The sequence below is a fragment of the Podarcis filfolensis genome (assembly GCF_964270895.1).
Source record: "Podarcis filfolensis genome assembly, chromosome: 17".
Classification (NCBI taxonomy): domain Eukaryota; kingdom Metazoa; phylum Chordata; class Lepidosauria; order Squamata; family Lacertidae; genus Podarcis; species Podarcis filfolensis.
In genome coordinates this window covers 33247911-33272077 of record NC_139621.1, presented here as the reverse complement: position 1 = coordinate 33272077, position 24167 = coordinate 33247911, and the positions used below count along the sequence as shown (strand labels likewise).

At 46.3% G+C, this 24167-nt stretch overlaps 1 protein-coding gene across 2 annotated transcripts in view; it reads right to left on the bottom strand.

Annotated features, from left to right (window-relative positions):
• PRAG1 (PEAK1 related, kinase-activating pseudokinase 1) overlaps nucleotides 1–23931 on the bottom strand; it is a 76988-nt gene extending 53057 nt beyond the window's left edge. The window contains exons 1-2 of one of the 2 annotated variants that reach the window (XM_083592858.1): nucleotides 23500–23931; nucleotides 23257–23343 (exon numbers count right to left, since the gene is read on the bottom strand). The gene's annotated coding sequence lies outside the window, so the exon portion shown is untranslated. Of the gene's footprint in view, nucleotides 1–22692; nucleotides 22877–23256; nucleotides 23344–23499 lie in introns of those variants that run through there. The other variant, XM_083592862.1, reaches the window with a different exon arrangement.
• Nucleotides 23932–24167: the final 236 nt, after the last annotated feature.

Sequence of the window (24167 nt, the reverse complement as noted above, 5' to 3'; positions counted from 1 at the left end):
GTCCCCCAGTTCAGAAACGGGGAAGATACCTGCCTTCGATTCTTCGGCGATCAGCCTTCTTTATGGTCCAGCTCTCACTTCCATACATCACTACTGGGAAAACCATGGCTTTAACTATACGGACCTTTGTTGGCAAGGCGATGTCTCTGCTTTTTAAGATGCTGTCTAGGTATAAACCCATACCTTCTCCCTTTGGAGCAGTATCCTTCATTAGTTATCCTTGAAAACAGGCAGTACTGTAGTTTCCACAGTTAGAAATCTATGTCATTGTATGTATGGACTCACCCAGTATTTCCCTAGAAATTTAGCAGGAAGGAAAGGGGCATGTCAGCAGCAAGGGGAGAGAGTTTGCTTGTTTTAGCAAAACCTAAAAATAAAATTTTCTGATTCATATGCCGTTTTTCAGGGAGACGCAACAACCCCATGGGATCAGAGAACAGAATACCTTGTTTTTGTACTTTGTTATCTGGAAGGGCAAATTTTGGAAGCAATTGCAAATGAGTAAGATGAAAGAACAAGGGGGGGGGAGTAAATGGGAATGTAGCTGCCAGCTGCCTCTTCAGACTACAGATTTAAACCCGTTTTGAGTCAGTTCAACAGGCTTTGCTACAAACCAAGTACTCCTGGGTGGAGATGGGGGAGGGATTTGATTTTGTTTGTATTTTAAAGACTACCTATTTTGTACTCATCAAACCAATACGCAAATGGAACACAGCTATCCTATGAAATTCACGCTTCTCTGAATGTTGCAATGCACTTCTTCAACCAATGCGTACACAGGAGAAATTTATCTTAGGGGGAATTGTTCATTAAAATGCATACATTAGTTAAAATAACATGAAAAAATTATATTAGGGAGAAGAGCTTGCGAAAATATGCATGGGAGCCCAAACTGCATACAACATTTCAGGAGAAAGTTGCAATAAACTGCTGATGAATTTTCATGACATTTTCTTTTAAAGTGCTGCAGAAAAATGGAGAACTGAATTTAAGACGGGAAAATTGAGAAACCGAAATGAAACGATTCATCCATGCCTACTTCTAGGAACTGCTAGTGCATCATTACAAATAAAATAAGTTAATGAAGTAATTAAAAGCTCTGTGAGCTCACAGTACCTGCCCTTAGAGAAGGCAGCCCCCTGTTTCTTTGCATGCGCTGATCTGAGCTTGCCTCATTCCTGATACAGAGGTGTAGCAGAATTACCTGCCCTCCAAGGTGTCTCCCTTTGAGATGATGCATGAATCAGTTCTGTGAGCTTCCTTCCTTCTAATTAGGGGGAATTGCACAAAACAGGGGCTTGCCCTAGAGTAATTCTCACTTTTGGAAGCTGTGGCTGGATGGTTACATGGGAGCCGGTTGAAGTTAAATCTTTCAAAGACAGAGGTCCTTTGGCTGGGTTGGGACAATATGAGATTGGGGGGCCAACTCCCATCTCTTGCGGGGGCGCAATTAGTGCCAGCGCCGTCCGTTAAGAGTTTGGGTGTAATCTTTGACACCTCCCTTTCTATGGAGGTGCAGGTTGCAGCTATAACAAAGGGGGCATTTTTTCATCTCCGCCAAGCTAAGCAGTTGGCTCCTTACGTCTCTCGCCCTGATCTAGCCACTGTGATCCACGCGATGGTCACCTCCAAGCTTGATTATTGTAACTCACTCTACGTGGGGCTGCCCTTGAGACTGACCCAGAAACTCCAGCAGGTGCAGAATGCCGCGGCAAGACTCCTTACGGGGTCCTTGCCGCGGGATCACATTCACCCAGTGCTATACAAGCTGCACTGGCTCCTGGTGGAGTACAGGATCAGGTTTAAGGTGCTGGTTTTAACCTTTAAAGCCCTATATGGCCTAGGACGCTCGTACCTATGGGACCGCATTTCCTGGTATGTCCCACGGAGCACCTTACGGTCTTCAAATAAAAACATCTTGGAGATCCCGGGCCACAGGGAGGTTAGGCTGGCCTCAACCAGAGCCAGGGCTTTTTTGGCCATGGCCCCAATCTGGTGGGACGCACTGTCACAAGAGACTAGGGCCCTGCGGGACTTGACATCTTTCCACAGGGCCTGCAAGATGGAGTTGTTCCACCAGGCCTTTGGCCAAGGCACAGTCTGACACCCCCCCCCCTTCTGCAATCCTCACAGAACTCTAACCCAATGGTTGCCATTAATTTGATTCGGAATTGATTTTAGAATGTATTTTAATTAATTGACTGTGTGATTTTATGTATGATGTGCTATTTTCACTTGTTGTTAGCCACTCTGAGCCCAGCTTTGGCCGGGGAGGGCGGGATACAAATAAAATTATTGTTATTGTTATTGTTATTTTGCACACTCTAATAATGTAAAGCCTGGGAGGGGGGTAGGAACGAAGTGTGCCTTCAATTTCACTCAAGGAAAAGAAAAAGAATGTGACTCAGCTCTCGAAACTTTGGGAAACAGTGTTTTAGGGATATGTATCATCATGACACAATTACAATTCCCGGAAATTTTTTGGGAGTGAGCCAAGAGTGTCAAGTGGTTCCAACCTGTTTATTTGTTGTGTAGGAGCTGGGACCTCTGGCAGAGTTCTCTGCCTCTTAACAAAGCTACCATTCCCCTGGCACTCTGGGTGAAGCCATGACAATTAAACCCCACTAACTTCAAGAATCAATATTTGAACTCTCTTTAATGCCCACCTCCCCACACCACCCTTTATTATTTGGCTTTTGTGGCTGCCACTGTGATGGTGTAACGACGACGGCAAATCTTCCCCATCTCTCTCACTAAAAGGATGCTGAAACAGAAATATCACATCTTGCATTTTTGCCTTTCTTTAGCTCTCCAGAGAAATTGTTGAACCACCGGGCACAATAACACTACTGTGTCATTAAGACATGGGAATCTTTTATTTACTAGATTCCCGACAAAACCTTCCAATGGCTTCTGAATCTACTCCAACAAAGGTAATTCTCCAGTTACACGCTAGCTCAACAGTGGCCAATCAATTAATCACTCTAGCCTTTCTTTAACATCTGTGTGCAGAAAGCTTTATGAATATTAAATAGCTCATCTCCATGGAACCCTTTATCAAGGCAGGGCAAAATAAATTGTATGGATTGAATCCCACTGTTGTTGTTGCTGAAGTACTTTCGTGACTTATACTATTAATATGAATAACAAATGGATTTTATGTCCTTCTTGGTGTATGTTGTTGTTAAGATATTACTCATTGCTTTTAACAAATGTCTCAAAGCGACCTGCAGAGATTTCTTTATATATAAAAAAATAGGAACCAAAAGCTTGCGAAACAATTGAAAATTCTGAGGAAAAGCTGAGCATCACAAACACCCCTTGTCCTCCGCCTAACCCTCAGTTCACTAAGCCATCAATCAGAAGCGGTGGGGTTTAATAAGCGTGTTGAACTTGTTTTTGAGTCCAGGCTGATACTCAGTCATTGGAGTTCACTGGGTGATCTTGGTCAGCCTCACAGGTACCTCACAGGATTATTGTGACAATAAAAGGGATTGTTGGAATTCTGGGTTGCTGGAATTTGGGCAGGCCTTCAGCATGGGACAGAGATGTGGGTGGCGCTGTGGTCTAAACCACAGAGCCTCTTGGGCTTGCCGATCAGAAGGTCGGCGGTTCAAATCCCCACGACGGGATGAGCTCCCATTGCTCAGTCCCTGCTTCTGCCAACCTAGCAGTTCGAAAGCACGCCCAAAAGTGCAAGTAGATAAATAGGTACCGCTCTGGCGGGAAGGTAAACGGTGTTTCCGTGCGCTGCTCTGGTTCGCCAGAAGCGGCTTAGTCATGCTGGCCACATGACCCGGAAGCTGTACACTGGTTCCCTTGGCCAGTAAAGCGAGATGAGCGCTGCAACCCCAGAGTCGGCCACGACTGGACCTAATGGTCAGGGGGCCCTTTACCTTTAATAAAGGTATTACCCAAGTGTGGACTTTGGGGAGCTTTTCTAGAGACACTTCCATTTCCCGAGATCATGGATTTAGGCAGCTGTGGCCAAGCAGACCTCTTTCTCCATCCTCACCCCAACCCTGATTCTTTGCTATTTATTTGGGAAGTGGCTGGCTGCAGCAGGGGCTTGTCCACAGTGGAGGGCTGGCCATGGAACTCTCTCTATCCAAGGTTTAGGTTGAGGGAGGAAGTTAAAGCCTTCTTATTTTGCCAAATCCATGGCACTGTTAAAATCACTTACTCAAAGCCACTTTTCTGCTGACTCTGCTGTGTTGGGTTTTAAATGATTCAGCTGCATTGTTATGACAATGTTCTCACGATTTTTGCTGTAAGCCACCATAAGTAAAATGCTTTCTGTCTAGTGTGGTGCAGTGGTTATAGTGTCAGATTTAGACGGGGGAAACCTGGGTTCAAATCCACCCACAACAACTCTGTCTCTCAGCCTAGCCTACTTTTCAAGAACAACAATTGTGGCACCTTAATGATGAACGATGTCAATATGGCATGTAAGATTCCATGGACCAAAGTCCACTTCATCAGGCGCATGATGTGAAGTCCTAAACTGTCAGGAGTGTGTATCCAAGTGGTTGAGGGAATGGAGACGATTGAGGTCGGAGGGAAAGATAATGTAAAAAATGAGCAGACAGCTACGGATACCTAAAATCAAAATGGTTACAGTGACAAGTGACTAACCAGTGCTGACAATAATACAAATATTGATAAGATAATGAACAAACCTGAGATTTTGCAAGACCAGGGGGTTTTTTCAGCCGGAACTCTATTCCGGCACCTCTCAAGTGGGCGCTAAGACTATTTTATTCTGAAGATAAAAGTGGGGCATGTATGCCACATTGATTTTGTTAGAGAAAATGCAAGGTGTTGTTTGCTGTTGTTATTTACAGTGGTACCTCGGGTTACAGATGCTTCAGGTTACAGACTCCACTAACCCAGAAATAGTACCTCGGGTTAAGAACTTTACCTCAGGATGAGAACAGAAATTGCACAGCAGCAGTGGGAGGCCCCATTAGCTAAAGTGGTGCCTCAGGTTAAGAACAATTTCAGGTTAAGAACGGACCTCTAGAATGAATTACCGTATTTTTCGCTCTATAAGATGCACCAGACCACAAGACGCACCTAGTTTTTGGAGGAGGAAAACAAGAAAAAAAATATTCTGAATCTCAGAAGCCAGAACAGCAAGAGGGATTGCTGCGCAGTGAAAACAGCAATCCCTCTTTCTGTTCTGGCTTCTGGGATAGCTGCGCAGCCTGCATTCGCTCCATAAGATGCACACACATTTCCCCTTACTTTTTAGGAGGAAAAAAATGAGTCTTACAGAGCAAAAAATACGGTAAGTTCTTAATCCAAGATACCACTGTATTTGACTTGTTAGCCGAACGTTACCCAAAAGTCTTGAAGCAACCTACAATTAAGTGTGTGCGCACACACACAAAAACAACACTTTTTATAATGTTACTATTACTGAATATATAATATTACTGAGTATTACTGAATGAATATAATATAAATGTAGTATTACTGAATGAATAACGTCAACTTGGTGTAAAACCCATCCATTCTAGGGCCATGGCCCTTTAACAATTTTACTTTCCAAAGAGTTTTGATGGTGGTTTCTTTATCTTGAAAGGGGCTAAAAGGAAGCCGTCCCCCTTCTTCTTAATGCCTCAACAGTCTCCACACAGATTCTTTCAAAGAATCGCCAAGCTGACCAGGAGCCAGATCTGGGCACTGGGGCAAAGACAGACCCCTGCTTTTACATACACATACCCCAGGGACAGTACTTGCTAAGAAATCCTTGGAGAATGGGTCTTTTGACTGAATGTGTAGATTTTGCTTTTGAAGGCTGTGGCGATGCCTGGAGAAGGGGATCACGGGCCTTGTGACACGGCCGATTAACAAATGGGCTTTGTCCTGTGTCGCTACCAGGACACCTGCAGCTGCGCCAGCATGCCTCTCACAATAGGAGGGCTTTGTTAGAAGGCCGGCCTCCAAAGGATGGAGCAAAGGAGCGTAAAAAGGGAAAGTATTCCCCCCATTAAGTCACTGAGTCTCCCCCAAATAGAGCTGTGTCATATAAAAACTCTTGTCTTCGTGTGTTAACTTGGAAGGGCCTGGAGGGCTGGATCATAAACAGATGAGCCTTTTTGTGCCGCGTTTTCCCTTTTGGGAAAGAACTGGCCATTTTGCAAATCCCAATTATTGTCATTTGCTTCAGACAGCATTCCTGATCGCAGCTGGCAAAAAGCCCACAAACAGAATGGCACGGGACTGGTGCCTAGGATAAAATACGTCTTCAAAAATGAGGGGACAATGCTGCTTTTGTCTAGTGCTCAGCGACAATGGCAACTGGCTGCTTTCTGCTGCCGTTATTGGGTGTGTGTGATGCTCTGTGTAAATGTGCTTAGGTTGTAATGTATTTTTACTTACATGTGTGTTTTAAATTTGTTGCTAGTGACTTGGAGCAATGGACAAGTTTGATACTATTTTTTAATCGTTGTGGTTTAGAAACCAAGATTCCAGAGTCCTCTAACAGAATTTAGCATAACATTTCATTATGTACAATTTAATATTTAATCATTTTAAAGAAATTAATGTTGCGGTCCTGTGCCCTTTTCTTGCAGGGGAGGCAAGAAGCTGCACTGAGTTCGGTAGGACTTCCTTCCAGGTAAACATCAGATTGTCTTATTACAGTGTCTTGTCTGGGATGGGGCACCCCATGGCTTCACAATCTAGATTAACTTTCCTCAATGTGCTGGGCCCCGGGGTAAACACGAGCAACGCGGTCCAGGTCCGGTCCCGAATCCAAGGATTCCGCGAGGTGTCAATCCGACAGAGCCAAGGCAGGTCACAAGGCAGGAAACCAGGCTAGGTCAGGCACAGGGTCACAGGCAGGTTCTAGCAAACAGCAATGTTGCTCCCGCAACCTGGGGCAGGGTCCGACAGCCTTTTATCTCTGTCGGGGTAATGGCCGGTCCTGATCCCCTGGTGACTCACCTCCCTGTCTCGCCCGAAGTAGAGCACTCCTCCTGCGAGTACTCAGGTCTCTCCTTCTCTCAGACCTTAGCCTCTGCAGCTCAGGAGATGTCGGTGGGTTACTAGACCTAGAGGCCACCTCAGCTTCTCCTGACACAACTGGTAGTGGAGCAGCTGTAAGTGATGGCCCAGCTGAAGGCAACGAGGTAATCCCCGCATCTGGAGCCAGGGCAGGCTCAGGCCCCTGACTTGGCCCAGCTGGTGTTTGTTGCAGGGGAACCTGTGCAGACTGGGACTCTTCAGAATCAGGCCCCAGACTTGGTTCAGATGCCGCCTGAGGCAGAGGATCCAGTGCGGACTGAGACTCCTCTGGTTCCGAGTCTGAGCCCAAGTCCCAGGCCATCACACTCAACCTGGTGCCCACCAGACAGAGGTGCCAGCTTGCAAGGGCGATGGGTGTGTGTGACATCATGCGCATGATGTCAGGATGTTGGGAGGAGCTAGGGACGGAGCCGAACATGGAGGCCACATGGCTTCAATGGCCAGCAGCTCCTCTTCCACCTCCTCCTGGCTTCACCACAAGAGGGAGGCTGCTTTGACCCTCCTTCCCTCTGCGGCAGAAGGAGCCGGCCACTGGAGCTGCGCCATGTTCAGCTCTGTGCTTCGCCTCTGAGCTTTTGGGGCATTGGGGACCCAGCCCCCACCCCAAAAATATTGGGCTTGGCCCCCAGGAGCTGGAGTTCTGCCACCAGATGTTTTGGACAACATGTCTCATCAGCCCCAAGCAGCATGGCTGTGCTTAGTGGGGCCGATAGGAGTTTTAGTCTAAAATATCTGGAGATCACTAGTGTGCTGGTCCCGGGGGCTTACCATGTGGCGAGGTCCGAGTCCAGTCCGAGGTCAAGGGTGCGGTATGGAGGCTGTCCATCAAAGCTGAAGCGGGGTCCAAGGCAGGGAGTCGGGTGAGGTCAGGAACTCTGGCAGAAGAGCAGGACAGGGTGCAGGCAGGAACAGGCTACCAACAATGTTGCTCCCGCAACCTGGGACTGGGCTGGCTGGCTTTTATCTGCCCCGAGGCATAGGGCGGCCCCGGTCCACAGGTGACTCGCCTCTCCTGGCCTGGAGGCGAGCACTCCTCCTGCAGGAACTTAGTTCCCTCCACCTCTCTGCCCTGAGCCTCTGCAGCTCAGGAGCGGCTGGAGGGTTACCGGACCCAGAGGCAACCTCAGCTTCCTCTGACAGGGCTGAGAGTGGAGCACCTGCAGGCAATGGGTCCTCCATCACCTCAGGGGTCAGAGCAGCCTCAGCTGGTGCCTGCACCTGAGGATCCAGCACAGGTGAGGACCCTTCAGGCTCAGGCCCCAGCCCCGGCTCAGCTGGTTCTGGAGGCGGGGACTCCTATGCAGGCTGGGATTCCTCAGGTTCAGCCTCTGAGTCCGAATCCCAGACCATCACAACTAGGTTGGGAAAGGCTGGCCTTGGGCTGTATTCAAGTTACTACAGAGGCAGCTGGATTTCCTCCTGTGTTCTGGCTTGGCAAAGAAAGGAATCCTACCCTCTCGACTAGTAATCATTACACAGTAGGCCTGTTGAATAAATGGTTACTTAGGATGTGTGCACAGTTTACTTTTAAAGCGCATTAGAAGCACATTTCCCCCCTCAAAGAATTCTGGCCACTGCAATTTCCCCCTCACAGAGTTACAATTCCAGGCAACCCTCAACAAACCATAGTGCCCAGAATTCTTTGAGGAAAATGGTGTGCTCTGAATATGCGCTAAAGGCACAGTGTGTAGGCAGCTGTGTGAGTTCAGACAATATTTTTGTCAGTACATGAAGGTAACTGAAGTTACAGGATCCAATTCTGGCATCATTGGCTGGTTTTATTTACTTTTGCGGATTAAGCATTCTTCCATTTATCCAGAACAAAGAACCATCAAGCACTTTTGTTGAGGACACATGACCGCAGATGCACCAGAAATGTTTTTTGGGGTTTTTTTGTTCTTGGCCATCAACACCAAGACCAAGGGACAAGTATGTGTACCTACCTGGGTGGTGCTGATTATTTCAACAAAGATCTCTTTATTCGAGCCAGATTACTATAACCTGCCAGCAACAGAGGTTTGGGTTGTCAGATAAGCACTTCTGTGCCTCTTTGTGACATTGGTGCCACATTCCGGATCCTAATTACTTCCACTGCAAAGGCAAAGTACTAGACAACAATTTACTCTCCGGTAGAAGGGACGTGGGTGACGCTGTGGGTTAAACCACAGAGCCTAGGACTTGCCGATCAGAAGGTTGGCGGTTCAAATCCCCGCGACGGGGTGAGCTCCCGTTGCTCGGTTCCTGCTCCTGCCAACCTAGCAGTTCAAAAGCACGTCAAAGTGCAAGTAGATAAATAGGTACCTCTCCAGCGGGAAGGTAAACGGCGTTTCCGTGCGCTGCTCTGGTTTCGCCAGAAGCAGCTTAGTCATGCTGGCCACAGACCCGGAAGCTGTACACCAGCTCCCTCGGCCAATAAAGCGAGATGAGCGCCACAACCCCAGAGTTGGCCACGATTAGACCTAATGGTCAGGGGTCCCTTTACCTGTTACCTAGCCAACTTAGGATTTTCAGTGAACATTTAGAAAAATACTTACTTACATGTAAAATCGTATATTCAACATGAGGATTTTGTGGACGTCTCAAAAAGCAGAATTTAAGACTCCTAAATTGTGGGGCAGTAGCAGTGGATGAGATTGCTGATCATAGCTGGGTGCTTAACTCTGTGAAAATCTGCAAAAGAGAATGCTGTAAGAGTAGCAGATTTCTCTGGTCCTCCTAAGGTCAGATTAATACACACTGTTTCCAAAGGCGAAGCAGAACAGAACATTTTAAACTACCAGGACATACAATATCTAAAACTAATACTGTATAATAATTCAAGATAATCCTTGTAAGATCATACCAAGAATCCATCTAGTCCATCATTTTCAGTTTCCAGCCGTGCTCTGACAGATATCTTGGGCAGTTTGTAACAAGGATATGAAGGCAAAGGTTATCCTCTGCTTGCCCCATGTGATTTTTAGAAGCACAGGGCTTTTGAACTTGGGATGTACAGATCAGTCTGTTTTCAGTCTGTGCCACATAAGTCCATTTGGTGATATTTTTGCATTAAGAACAAATGGCAGATTAATGGATCATATGGGAAATTGTATTTAACTACATGCTTAAATAAGAGACACGGGTGGTGCTGTGGGTTAAACCACAGAGCCTAGGACTTGCCGATCAGAAGGTCGGCAGTTCGAATCCCCATGACGGGGTGAGCTCCCGTTGCTCGGTCCCTGCTCCTGCCAACCTAGCAGTTCGAAAGCACACAGTGCAAGTAGATAAATAGGTACCACTCTGGCGGGAAGGTAAACAGTGTTTCCGTGCACTGCTCTGGTTGGCCAGAAGCGGCTTAGTCCTGCTGGCCACATGACCCGGAAGCTGTACACCGGCTCCCTCAGGCAATAAAGCGAGATGAGCGCCGCAACCCCAGAGTCGGTCACGACTGGACCTAATGGTCAGGGGTCCCCTTTACCCTTTACCCTTACATGCTTAAATATGTATTTTATCACAAAATATGTACTTAAATACTATTTTATGTTTCGGTGTATGCATTTCTAAATCTATTTTATCCTAAAATGCACATTTTAGTGCATTTTGGTACATCTTTTAGCTGACAACTGTATTGCAAAATTTGCAGAAGAGCAAAATTCTAAGCCTAATTGCATTCCAGCCCATGTATAAATCTGGAAGGTGCTATATCAGGTCGCTTCTCTTTAAAATGTGGACCTAAGAAAATTCTCCTCCATCTGTATTCTGAACACAGATGTTCCCTTCAGCTCTCAAGGCTTATAACTGCAGCTACATTTATCCCCCATTAATTTGCCTAATCCTTTTAAAACGGCGTCTAAACTAGAAGCCGTCACCAACTTACTAATGAATTCCAGAAGTTCATTACGCATTGCATGAACCAATGCGTACGGTGCAGCCTCCTAATTAGATGTTGTAAATATTTCCACAAAATAGGGTGGTATCTCCTCCTCACATCTGCCATCACATCCTTGTATGGCTGGGCTTGTCCTTAGGGGGCGAACATGCAGGGCACTGAAAAGGCCTGTTGGAACTCTGTGCGATCAGATCCTAGCCCGGATAATACCCACTGTGGCTCTACGTTGCAGTGGAAGATTTTGTACTGAAAGCTGTCTTTCCAGTAAGCTTATCTTGCTGTTCCTTCTTTTTGGGGAACTCCCTGTTAAGCTTTGAAGGAACCTCAAGATTCCCCAAACTCATTTTAAAGACCACCGTTGCTGAGGTAGAACTGTATATTTGTTTCCAGGGCAAAGCCGTATGTTACTTGTATATTGTTATTGATTTTTGGGGGGGGACTCCCCTAAACCCTACAAATTAATAAATGGTAGGATTTTGATTGTTTGGGGTGTGAAGGGAGAAATACAGGCTGCAGAGGAATTCCTGGACTAGCCTATGTAAAATGACCTGGCCAAGCTAGGACCATTAAGAAACAAGACAAGGTGAGCCATTGGCAATGCAAGAGAACTGTCCTTGCCCCGAGGTGTGAACAGAGACAGGGGTATTGGAAGGTTGCCCAGGGTAATTGGGTGTGGACAGGAAAAGAGAGTTTTTGAGCAAGATGTTCTGGGAAGAGGAAGAAAGACTGGGAGCCATCTTGGTCAGGCTGGCTGAAGGCAGGCTGGGAGACTCCATGGCCGCACTGCTGTGGGGCAGAAAGCCCCTCTTGATATTACCATGCTGTAAGATCTGGACTCCCTCCATGCAGACTGAAGGTGTAAATGGGTAAATAAACCACATTTCTTAAAGCTACAACAGTCTCCGTCGTGTCTCAGTTCTCCAAAGGAAGACGGACCCTGGGTGAGTGCCTGGAACCCCATGGGCTCTTGTTACCGCTCAGCAGAGAGAGGGGGAGGCACCTTTTGTAACAATATTAATATATGGATGATGTCGAGACTATGAACAGACCTCACTGCTGGTAAAAATACAGTGGCAGCAGCTGTATGGAAGCAGGAACTATGTCAATATTGAGTCATCTCATGCCACGCTGCTCCTAATTTAAGGAGACATCAACTGCTCTTGGCCTCTTCCTTCTGTATTAGAGCTTTGGAAATAGGGGGCACATCTCTCAGTATATAAATTAAGGGATGCTGGAGCCTTGAAAAGAGAGGCACAGCTTTTCAAAGGGAAACCTATTATTTTTCTCTGCTCCATCCTTCTTCTGTGTCATCTGGGACCTTTCGCGCAAGGGCTCCGTTCTGTTTATTTACATTTATGTTTAGATTTGCATCCTGCCTTTCCACAAAAGAGTCCTGTGGGTGGCTCGCAACATAATACTATACAGTAATGCAATCAACATCAATCAAAATCAGAAACAGACGTGGCGAAGAAGAAGGGCTGTATGCAAGAGCATTGTTCTAGTAGCCTGGGAAAATAAACAAAATGTTTTTCCAGCTAATATAAATGAATCGGTTTTGTAGCTCTTGTATATCCTACTCATGTCATGGGGACCACCACCAGGAAAAACTCAGTAGGTGGTGGCACCCAAAGAAGGGCCTCATCTCTCAATATCTGCGGTCATTCCCCCCTTGTTCCTGATATAGATCTCCACTCAACTCTTCTTCCCTGCTGGGGAAGCGGGGTGCCATTTTGAGATTCACCTCAGGTGCCAAAATGTTTTGGGCCAGCCCTGTGTGAGTTATCTCTGAAACTACTGCCACCCTTTGACGTTTGTGGCCTGACAGCCCAATCCTCAGAAGCAAGCTTTAGAGTGGTACCTCAGGTTAAGTACTTAATTCGTTCCGGATGTCCGGACTTAACCTGAAAGTGCTCTTAACCTGAAGCACCACTTTAGCTAATGGGGCCTCCTGCTGCTGCCGTGCCGCCGGAGCAAGATTTCTGTTCTCATACTGAAGCAAAGTTCTTAACCTGAAGTTCTATTTCTGGGTTAGCGGAGTCTGTAACCTGAAGCGTATGTAACCTGAAGTGTATGTAACCCAAGGTACCACTGTATTAAGTTCAAAGAGACTTGCTCCTAAGAAAGTTGCAGAGCCTCACTGTGCACTAACGCCTAGTTTTGCACAGCTGAAATTTCCAGAATTCTTGCATTTATTTTTAAATGAACACCATCAAAGAAGGGAAGAAAATTGGTGCGGACGAGGCACGGAATGTAACCTCTTTCTTACTTGCGTGAGAAAGAAAAGTAGCTGCACAGATGAAGGAGATTCACAGGCAGAATCTTAATTCTCCCAAGTGAAAATGAATGGGTAAGGACTTGTTCAGTCTCTTGAAGAACTGAATCCATTTTGATTGCTTCAAATGAAGCTACAGGCCACATCAAAGTATTTTTGTATACTCTGCCCCCCCCCCGCCTGTGTTACATCAAGTCCCAGGTAGTAAAGCACTACTTGCCAAAAGGAACATTTGCAAGATGAGCGAATGACAAACAGGAGCTGTTAATCCAATTATATAAACAGTATTTATCACTCAAGCAACTGGCAATTTGAAACTTGCAGTGGATAGAAATATGCTGAGCTGGGAATCGTGACCTTGAAAACACACACACACACACACACACACACACACACACACACACACACACCCTGGAGAGAAGATGGTCCTTTGGAGACCTGTAACTTCACTCAAAAGGTACAGACCTCAACTACACACACACAATGTCAGTGTACAGTACAATGTTTTAAATTTTACACTTAGGCCTCAGAGAGCTCTCAAATGACTATTCTGTATTGGGAGGTTTGTGAGTCTGTTATATTTTGTTGTTGTTGTTGTTGTTTAGTCATCTAGTCATGTCCGACTCTTCGTGACCCCATGGACCAGAGCACGCCAGGCACTTCTGTCTTCCACTGCCTCCCGCAGTTTGGTCAAACTCATGCTGGTAGCTTCGAGAACATTGTCCAACCATCTCGTCCTCTGTCGTGCCCTTCTCCTTGTGCCCTCCATCTTTCCCAACATCAGGGTCTTTTCCAGGGAGTCTTCTCTTCTCATGAGGTGGCCAAAGTATTGGAGCCTCAGCTTCATGATCTGTCCTTCCAGTGAGCACTCAGGGCTGATTTCCTTCAGAATGGAGAGGTTTGATCTTCTTGCAGTCCATGGGACTCTCAAGCGTCTCCTCCAGCACCATAATTCAAAAGCATCAATTCTTCCGTGATCAGCCTTCTTTATGGTCCAGCTTTCACTTCCATATATCACTACTGGGAAAACCATAGCTTTTACTATATGGACCTTTGTTGGCAAGGTGTTGTCTCTGCTTTTTAAGATGCTGTCTAGGTTTGTCATTGCTTTTCTCCCAAGAAGCAGGCGTCTTGTAATTTCGTGGCTGCTGTCACCATCTGCCATGATCATGGAGCCCAAGAAAGTAAAATCTCTCATTGCCTCCTTTTTTTTTTTTTTTTGCTTAATGTGCACATCCAAAATACAGATTCCTCACTTCCTGTGCCCTCTGTATCATCTCAACACCAAAGGATGAAGGAAATGTAATGAGTGGGTTGGAATGTTCAGACAGGATCCTCCTGGTGAGAAAATGTATTTAGGAAATTCCACAGGCTGGGACCAGCTTGACATTCAGTAGGAATGGCAGCTAGCGCTATGTAACCACTATTCCTTCTGAAGATATGCTAACAACCTCAGCAACTCGGCACAGCAGGGCTGCTCATTAGCTACTTGAGCAAAAGGAGAGATTTGTAAATGGCTAAACAAAGAGGTAAACACAAGGTGGTGGTAGCTCTCAGCTGTAACAACAACAAAGAGGCTTTTCCCTGTATAAACAAACAAAGCAACCCCCTTCCCTGTTGTGTGAGAGAAGCCTTAATTCATAGGTATAACACTGGGGTAACCACTGAAAAATAAGTAACCATTTGAGTACTGTCTGAGGTAACCGTGGCATGATTATGTATGCTTCACCCACAGTGGCCAATCTGTCATGAAAGAGCGTGTAAAATTTTATTTATAACCTATGGTTCACATCATGAACCCACAAGCATGTGGGTTTCCAGAGAGGCGATGGTCACAACTTTGTTCCCCTCCCTGACCATTTTGCTGCACTGCAGTGGCGAAGCTGCATGCTCTGCTACCGGGGGTGGAGAGCAGGCGTGGGCGTGGCTGGTGCCCCCAGTGGGCGTGGTGTGCGCTCCCAGGGGCATGGCCTGCCACCCGAGGGCATGACGCATGTTCTGGGGGCATGGTGCACAGCCTGTGGGTGTGGCACCCTACTGGAATAGTGGTGCCAGGAGCAGTCCACTCCCTCCGCATTCCTGTTCCTCCGCCAGTGCTATGAGAAACCATGGTTTGGTTTAGTGTGTCATCCAGATCCAGGCTCATGCTTCAGCTGGCTCCAAAATAAGGAGCTGTAACCAAGATTTAAGATCCGTATAGTTAAAGCTATGGTTTTCCCAGTAGTGATGTATGGAAGTGAAAGCTGGACCATAAAGAAGGCTGATTGCCGAAGAATTGATGCTTTTGAATTATGATGCTGGAGGAGACTCTTGAGAGTCCCACGGACTGCAAGAAGATCAAACCTATCCATTCTTAAGGAAATCAGCCCTGAGTGCTCACTGGAAGGACAGATCCTGAAGCTGAAGCTCCAATACTTTGGCCACCTCATGAGAAGAGAAGACTCCCTGGAAAAGACTCTGATGTTGGGAAAAATGGAGGGCACAAGGAGAAGGGGACGACAGAGGACGAGATGGTTGGACAGTGTTCTCAAAGCTACCAGCATGAGTTTGACCAAACTGCAGGAGGCAGTGGAAGGCAGAAGTGCCTGGCGTGCTCTGGTCCATGGGGTCACGAAGATTCGGACATGACTAAACAACTAAACAACAACAACAAACCAAGGTTTGCCCATGTGAGCAGACCTGAGATAAGCTGAGTTATTCATGATCTATCATTTCACCCTCAATATGCATTTACAAGAGAGATACAAAGTGAATTGTTATGGATTACCTCACTCTGGTTCCCACTTTTCCACATAAATGCACTCAAAGAAGCTTGCAATACAGTAAAACTGCAAAAGAGGGGCTAAAAAATTCAAAAGCGTACAGAGCAGCTCTTTTTGATCAGATCCCCTAGAAAGTACCAGTGATTCAAAATTATTACTCCTCTCCACTAACTACATTGTAATGGAATTTTGTGGTGGGATAGGGACACTCTCACACCATGCATTGAAAGCGCTGTGATACAACTGTAAACAGAAATGAATTCTGGGAGATGTATTTTTTTAAGGGTGCCGCATATAGTTTGGAGGCCCCCTATTCCCCCCACAGAGCTACAATTTCCAGATAAGTTTAACAATCAATCCCTTTGCACGGGGAACTCTGCGAATTGTAGCCCTGTGAGGGGAATGGGGGATCTCCTAACAGCTTTAAGAGCAAAAGAGGGACCAAGAAAAGGAGCCAAGATGTTCCTCTCTACATGGTTCTTCATGATGGGAGTGGTGGTGGGAATAGGCATCTGAAGAGAGCTAAGGAGGAAGCAGAACGGGACGGAAGGAACGTGGCACACGGCCAGGAGCAGTAGTAGGCTGAAGTTCACATATTGATTTCAAATAACTAACCAGTTCTTGGACTACAGTCCTCTGTTTTGTCTTTCTGAGGACAGAGGAATTAGCACAGAGATGCTATTCAGGACATGGCTTCAAGATTACCCAGCCGGCATTTCTATACACTGGAATTTCTGTTCAAGAGACATTTCCTTCCCTCCCCAACACACATTCCATTCCATGTGATGCTCCTTAGAAGCGCTTTTTGATTAGACTTTGCTGGTAAAAAATTCATGTGGTCTGCTGCACAGGTGGGTATAGGAGAACATGGGTGCTTTTTATATCCAGTTGGCTTGTCTTCTTTGAAGAACACATCGCTGCTGCCTTAAGACTTTTTTTTTTTTAAAGCACACAGCACAAAGACTTCAAAGAGAATATTTCCTCTTGATTCTCTTTGCTGTGGGGCAGTCAGATGCAAGAAACACACACACACACACAAATTCTCTCTCTGATTGTGGGCAGCTGACAGGAAGGACAAAAGCAGTTGTTTTCATCAAAATTCTTAGTCACACCATTCACATCATGACCCTAAGCTGGTCTGAAAGAGAGAAGCAAACAAGCCTTTCATATAGTGAACAGGCCTTCTGAAATAACCTCACCTATATCTAAGGAATATCTTGAAGCTGGTAGGAGTGGATAGGACCCTGCTATCTGTGTGTGTGTGTGTGTGTGTGTGTGTATCCATTACTGACTTTTCCTTTAAAAATAGAATAAAAAATGAACCTATAAATATGTTTGTTCTTATATAATTGAGATAGTCTTCTTCTTTGGTGATCACTCGTAGCCAAGATTGTATTCCACGAACACGGTCTTCACAGTGGGTCCGTAAGTGACTGTGGAGGCCAATTCTGGATCCACACGTCCTTCCACAGTGGGGACATGGGTTTCCAGGTGGGAGTTGATCATGGCGAGAGTTTGCCAAACATACCTTCCTCTTACCACGTTTCTCCTTTTCGTCCTGAGTTTGAGTGTCTTCAAGGTCCATGCTGGCCTTATTTGGTAGCTGTGGTGGGCCGCAGCAGTGCTCTGATCAGTGAGCTGTTTTTTTAATTTCCCAGATCCCACTGGGGGGCTGTCATTTTAACTTTTCACAGTACAAAGTTCCACAAGGGCATTGTAGGAACCTCAAGATGTCATAGGTACTAGCCAATCAGGTGATCATGACTCCTTCATGGCCACCTTGGGCATAGCCAAGGAGGAGTGGTGGAGACCGCCTCCCCATCCTGACCCTTCCAGGGAGGAAGAAGAGGAAGACAGTATAGATTTACAACAGTGGTTTGTGGGAGGTCACAGCTCGGAGGCAGATGAGGGGAAAAGTTGGGAAATAATGGGAGAGGAGGAGCAGGCAGAGCTGGAGCAGCATGTTGTCACTAGAAAGCATTCCAGACCCATCTCCCAGAACCTGGCGAGCCTTAAAAGTAGGAGAGCAAATGGCCACTCCATACACTCACATGCACACACACACAGAACACACACACAGAGGCAGGCAACCTCCCTCAGCCTTAGTTGATCTGTGCAAATCAGTCAAGGTAGGGAGTTATCGCTCTCAATCTCCGCTCATTAAGTGATCAGTCTGATGGAGTCATCTGTCTCTCTCCATCAGGGTGCTGTCCTCTGCCTATACAGTGGTAACCTCAGGTTAAGAACTTGTTCTGGAGGTCCGTTCTTAACCTGAAACTGTTTTTAACCTGAGGTACCACTTTAGCTAATGGAGCCTCCCGCTGCCGCCGCGCGATTTCTGTTCTCATTCTGAGGTAAAGTTCTTAACCTGAGGTACTATTTCTGGGTTAGCGGAGTCTGTAACCTGAAGCGTTTGTAACCTGAAGCGTCTGTAACCAGAGGTACCACTGTATCAGCATTGTGTCATTTTTCTTTCTTTCTTAAACCACCACCAAAGTGATTAGGGTCTTGGAGGGCCAGATAAATATGTTTGGGGAACAGAGCCAGGGGTCAGCAAACTTTTTCAGCAGACCTTGGGGGGGGGGGGTCGGACTATATATATTTTTAAAAAAGAACGAATTTCTGTGCCCCACAAATAGCCCAGAGATGCATTCTAAATAAAAGGACGCATTCTACTTATGTAAAAACACACTGATTCCCAGACTGTCCGCGGGCCGGATTCAGAAGGCGATTGGGCCGGATCTGACCCCCCCCCCGGCCTTAGTTTGCCTACCCATGGATGACACCCTCAAATTAGGGGTTAGCCTTGGACGAAGCATTATGTACCCATAATAAAATGCAGTGCAGTGCAATGCAATACAGTGAAATGCAATGCAATAAATAAAATAAATAAAATAAAATACACACCCTCTCTCATTTCTGTGTTCCGCGACATAAAGAATATAACCGAGACAGTCCTTACCAAGACTCCAGAGCTTGCACAATAAATGTTAGCTTCCCTTTTCCTTTGTAAAAGATTGCAGATAACAACTTCCCCCAGAGAAAAATGTTGGCATAGCCTGTCTAGGTTTGAAATAAAATGGTTCCCTCTGCTCACATCAAAATACACTGATTGCTGTGAGTGTTGTGGGCTGAAGGCTGTGCGGGGAGATATCTGATGGCTGAAGTGTTCTGATTTAGGGCAGCACAGTTGTCCAATTTGGAAATGCATTCCACATTAAAGCAATCTGCACTGCCCTCCATGGATTTAGGCTGCCTACACACACAGCATTTTATTTTAGAATCAATGGAGACTGAGTATTTTCCTACACAGTCCATATACAGTGGTACCTCGGGTTAAGAACTTAATTCGTTCTGGAGGTCCGTTCTTAACCTGAAACTGTTCTTAACCTGAGGTATCACTTTAGCTAATGGGGCCTCCCGCCGCAGCAATGCAATTTCTGTTCTCATCCTGAAGCAAAGTTCTTAACCTGAGGTATTATTTCTGGGTTAGCGGAGTCTGTAACCTGAAGCGCTTGTAACCTGAAGCACCTGTAACCTGAACTGTCTGTAACCCGAGGTACCACTGCACAATCTAGATCTATCCCATATATTTAGGGCTGCCTTCAGATGTCTTCTAAAAGTCTGGTAGTTGTTTTTCTCTTTGACATCTGGTGGGAGGGCGTTCCACAGGGCGGGCGCCACTACCGAGAAGGCCCTCTGCCTGGTTCCCTGTAACCTCACTTTTTGTAGTAAGGGAACCACCAGAAGGCCCTCAGCGCTGGACCTCAGTGTCCAGGCAGAATGAGGGGGTGGAGACGCTCCTTCAGGTATATTGGACCAAGGCCATTTAGGGCTTTAAAGGTCAGCACAAACACTTTGAATTGTGCTTGGAAACGTACCGGGAGCATTGCCTCCATTTTTTCCTGTAGCACATTAAGAAGAAAGCACCACACCTGAGTACAATCGTGGCTCTTTCATTTGCTTACAAGCTGGCTTGGGGGAAAAAAAAAGATTTCTGTTTTCACAGCAAACAAAGAATAGGAGCCAGCTGATTGCCAAAACAGATAAAGGGTTAGTGTCATAAACTTTATGAATGCTGACCCTCAGGGTTCTGCGGCTTCAGTGGCAAATGGTGGGGGCTGGAGAGAAGCATATCTGATAACACAACACCCACACCCAAACACCCTAGGAACGTTAACAGGCACACTTTAACGAGGCGTGTTCTTCCTGTTACTAATGATCCCATTTGTTCCCAGAAGATTGCCTCTCTGGTTCTTGTAACCCAGTGGGCCCAGCAGACTTGTTGGCAAGAATGCCGCAGGAGGAGACATAGCCGGCCGTGGGGAGGAAGGGGTCTTAATCTCAGCAATTGTTTAATGGGGGCAAGGCCTGACAATCCTGTGCCGATCCTGTTTTGCTAATACAGTGGTACCTCTGGATGCGAACGGGATCCATTCCGGAGCCCCGTTCGCATCCTGAGTAAAACGTAATACACCACTGCGTGTCTGCGCTTGTGTGGGTCGCGTTTTGCCGCTTCCGCGCATGCACACGGCATCATTTTGAGTGTCTGCGCATGCGTGAGCAGCAAAACCTGGAAGTACTCCGTCACTTCCGGGTCGCCACAGAGCGTAACTTGAAAACGCTCAACCTGAAGCACATCTAACCCGAGGTATGACTGTAAAGAGTTAACTTCAGCTTGCTAAGTGTGATTTACTGCTGGCTCGGTCAGTGCACAGGGGGAGGCGAGGGTGGAAAGCCCAGCTGCCCAAGTGGAAGCCCTTTTGCATACCCTCCAACATTTCTCCAATGAAACCGGGACATCCTATTCCATACCCTCCAACATTTCTCTGATGGAAATTTTGTTGTTTAGTCGTGTCCAACTCTTCGTGACCCCATGGACCAGAGCACACCAGGCACTCCTGTCTTCCTGATGGAAATAGGGATGTCCTAAGAAAAAGTGGGACATTCCGGGATCAAATCAGAAACTGGAATGGCTTCTGTAAATCCGGGACTGTCCCTGGAAAATAGGGACCCTTGAAGAGTCTGCTTTGCACGGCTTCTGCTGAGGGGACTCACTACTGGAGTCGTTCCCATAGTAATTATTTCTATATTTGCATCTATACAGATAAATTAGCATGTGTGCATTTTACACAAACCTGTGTCTTCTTTTGCTTTCTCTTCTGGCAATGCATAAAATGATATCCTGTTAATTATTCTGAGCCACCAAGCCCTGCACCTGCCCAAGGAGGCCCATATTTCAAAACAGAGGCTGCAGTCTTAAACAGTCCCTTACTTGGGAGTAGGCTCCAATGAACATGGTGGGACTTCCTTCAGCATAAAAACACACCTAGGATTGGGCTGCAAACATTGTCTGACTACCACACACAAACATACTACAGGCTGAAGCTGCTACAAGCCGGCAAGAGCAGATTAAAAGGATGAGAGCAGGAACTTCAAGAATGAGAAAAATTTAACTGGGAGCCAGCCTTGATGGAAATAGCTTTCGTGGATATTGATAATAATGGCTAGAAAGTGACAAGTCACATTCTACCCATTAATCCCTTTCAAACTGCAGCTTTTGCCCCTCACCAAGGCTTTTCTTAAGGCATCGACTGTGGGAGAATTGTTGTTTGCGTAAGGCACAGAATAGTCTACTCACTACTTTATCAGAAACATTCTTAAGAGCTTTAATTAAATACGATAAGGCCAGAGGAAAAGCAAACACTTCCAGCCTACGTGTTTCCTAACAAAGGGGGGGGGGGAATAAAGATAATGTGAGACCTCATGAGGGGAAATTCTCTCTGTGTTATTATTCACTGGAGGCAATATAGAGAAGAAACAAATATCCCCGTTGTTTGGTTGCTCAAATTAGTGTTGGGGTGTGTGTGTGTGTAAAAATGTCACCATAATCTCCAGGTGTGCTGTTAATAATTATTGTTTATAATTCTTATAGCTCCTTTAAAGGGGTGATACCCTCAATACCGGGACGCAGGTGGCGCTGTGGGTTAAACCACAGAGCCTAGGACTTGCCGATCAGAAGGTCGGCGGTTCAAATCCCCACAATGGGGTGAGCTCCTGTTGCTCGGTCCTTGCTCCTGCCAACCTAGCAGTTCGAAAGCACGTCAAAGTGCAAGTAGATAAATAGGTACCACTCCGACGGGAAGGTAAACGGCGTTTCTGTGTGCTGCTCTGGTTCGCCAGAAGTGGCTTAGTCATGCTGGCTCCCTTGGCCAATAAAGCGAGATGAGCGCCGCAACCCCAGAGTTGGTCACGACTGGACCTAATGGTCAGGGGTCCCTTTACCTTTACCCTCAATACCACATGGCAGGAATTCTATATTTGCTGTGTTGATGCAGTGGGAAGACTTGGGGTTCCTTTCATGAATTTCCTCACCAAGCATGTCGGCTACTGCCGTCACCTTTGACATTCCCACATAAGCCTGGAAAAGTGTACAGCAGCCTTGGTTAACCAGGTGTCCTTCAGATGTTTTGGACTACAACTCCCATCAGTCTAAGCCAGCACTGCAACTCCCATCAGCCACAGCCAACACACAGGTAGTATGAAAACGCCTGAAGCCAAGAGACATCCCTGAGCTGGATGTACAAGCGCCTGCATATTTTATAATGTACATATCACAGAGAGGTGATAAAAATGGTACCTCAGATTGGCTTCTCCTGCCCCCTCCATTACTGTTGTTGGAATGTGCACCCAGCAACACAGAAATTTTAGCTTATTAATGTTCTCACTTCATGCCATTGGCTGCTAATGGCCACTTAGCCAGTCTGAGGGTGGGCGGTGGTTGCAGCCCATCTTGGCAGAACCCGAACTCAGGGAAGCAACGCTAGGCTAGGCACCAGTCATTGGTAAATCCTCAGGCTGGATGTCTGGAATGGTGGGGAGACCCTCATGCCTCTTCATAAGCCTGACCCATCTTTGCCTCTCGGCTTCCTTCCAACTCTCTGTGAAATATACTCAGAGTCGGGAGTAGATTTCATGCTCTTTATTCAGCTCACAGTGGTGAGAAGGAATGAAAGTTTCCCCAAAGTATCTGCTTTATATACATTATTTACACAATGAGCTGCATGTGATTGGCTAATTCCGGAATTCTCCTGTAGGCCAATCAGGTTGTGGATTCACTTCCACCTGGAGCTGGATTGGGTGGCTCCTGCAGACCAATCATACTGCTGCATTGTTCTAGGACCAACCAGACTGCTGCATTTTGGATCCTATTCAACTCAGTACATAACACTCTGTTTCTATGATTCTTCTCCTGCTTCAGTTTCTGATTCTGGGCTTCTGTCTGCCACAGAGTCTCCCCGCTCACTAAGCCCTGTTACCTCTTCAGCTTCTGACTCCTCCTCCTGACAGTCTTCTCCCTCTGACCACTCCCCTCTGACCGTTTTGCAAAGGGGAGCCGAAGAACCCTGAAAATGACAAGAGGAGGCATCTGGAAATGCAAGAATCCTCATAGACTCTAGAGCTGGAAGGCTGATAAGGTATCTTTTGCAACCTGTCACTCCCCCACACCCAACATTTAGATTAATATAAACGCACTGCTGTGAAACATTAACCCAAATTACCTTAATAAATCACAGAACAATGTCTGAAGCTTGACTCAGCCAGGCAGTCTTCGGCTCAGGGTATTTGACTTGAACTTTGCAGGGTTGCATGCCTATTGCTGGTTGTGTAGAAGTGTCTGTGGTGCTATTTGTAAGGTGCAGAGGAGAATAAATGCAGCTTTTAATACTTTCCAATAGGCGCATCTGACTAGATATACAGGGGTAAAAAAAAAACACCCCACACCAGCTGAAATGTCTCCTACACAATAATTAAAATAGTATTTGTCATACTACCTTAGTATTTTTTTTTAGTATTCTAGTAGTATTTTTTCATCATACTTTGGACAGCAGAAGCACATTTTTCTGAAATAAAATTGGAAGCACACTTAGCTTTTACACTCCAAAGGTTTACTCCATGTCATTCTCTGAGTGGAGCCCATCTGTTATATTTCTCCATGAGTCACTATGGACATGAATCCTGTATGGAAGGAGAGAATCCGTGAAATATTGTGACTCACTTGCTTTCTGTTGCCTGTTTTTTCTTCTTCTGTAATTGCAGTGATTCCTGCTGCCTCTTAGCACTGGCGGAGGAAGGAGTGTATGGTGGGTGCAGCACCGCCCCCCCTGGGATGCTAGCCCCGCCCCATAGGTGACTAGCCCCGCCCCTGGGTGCACAGCATATGCGCCAG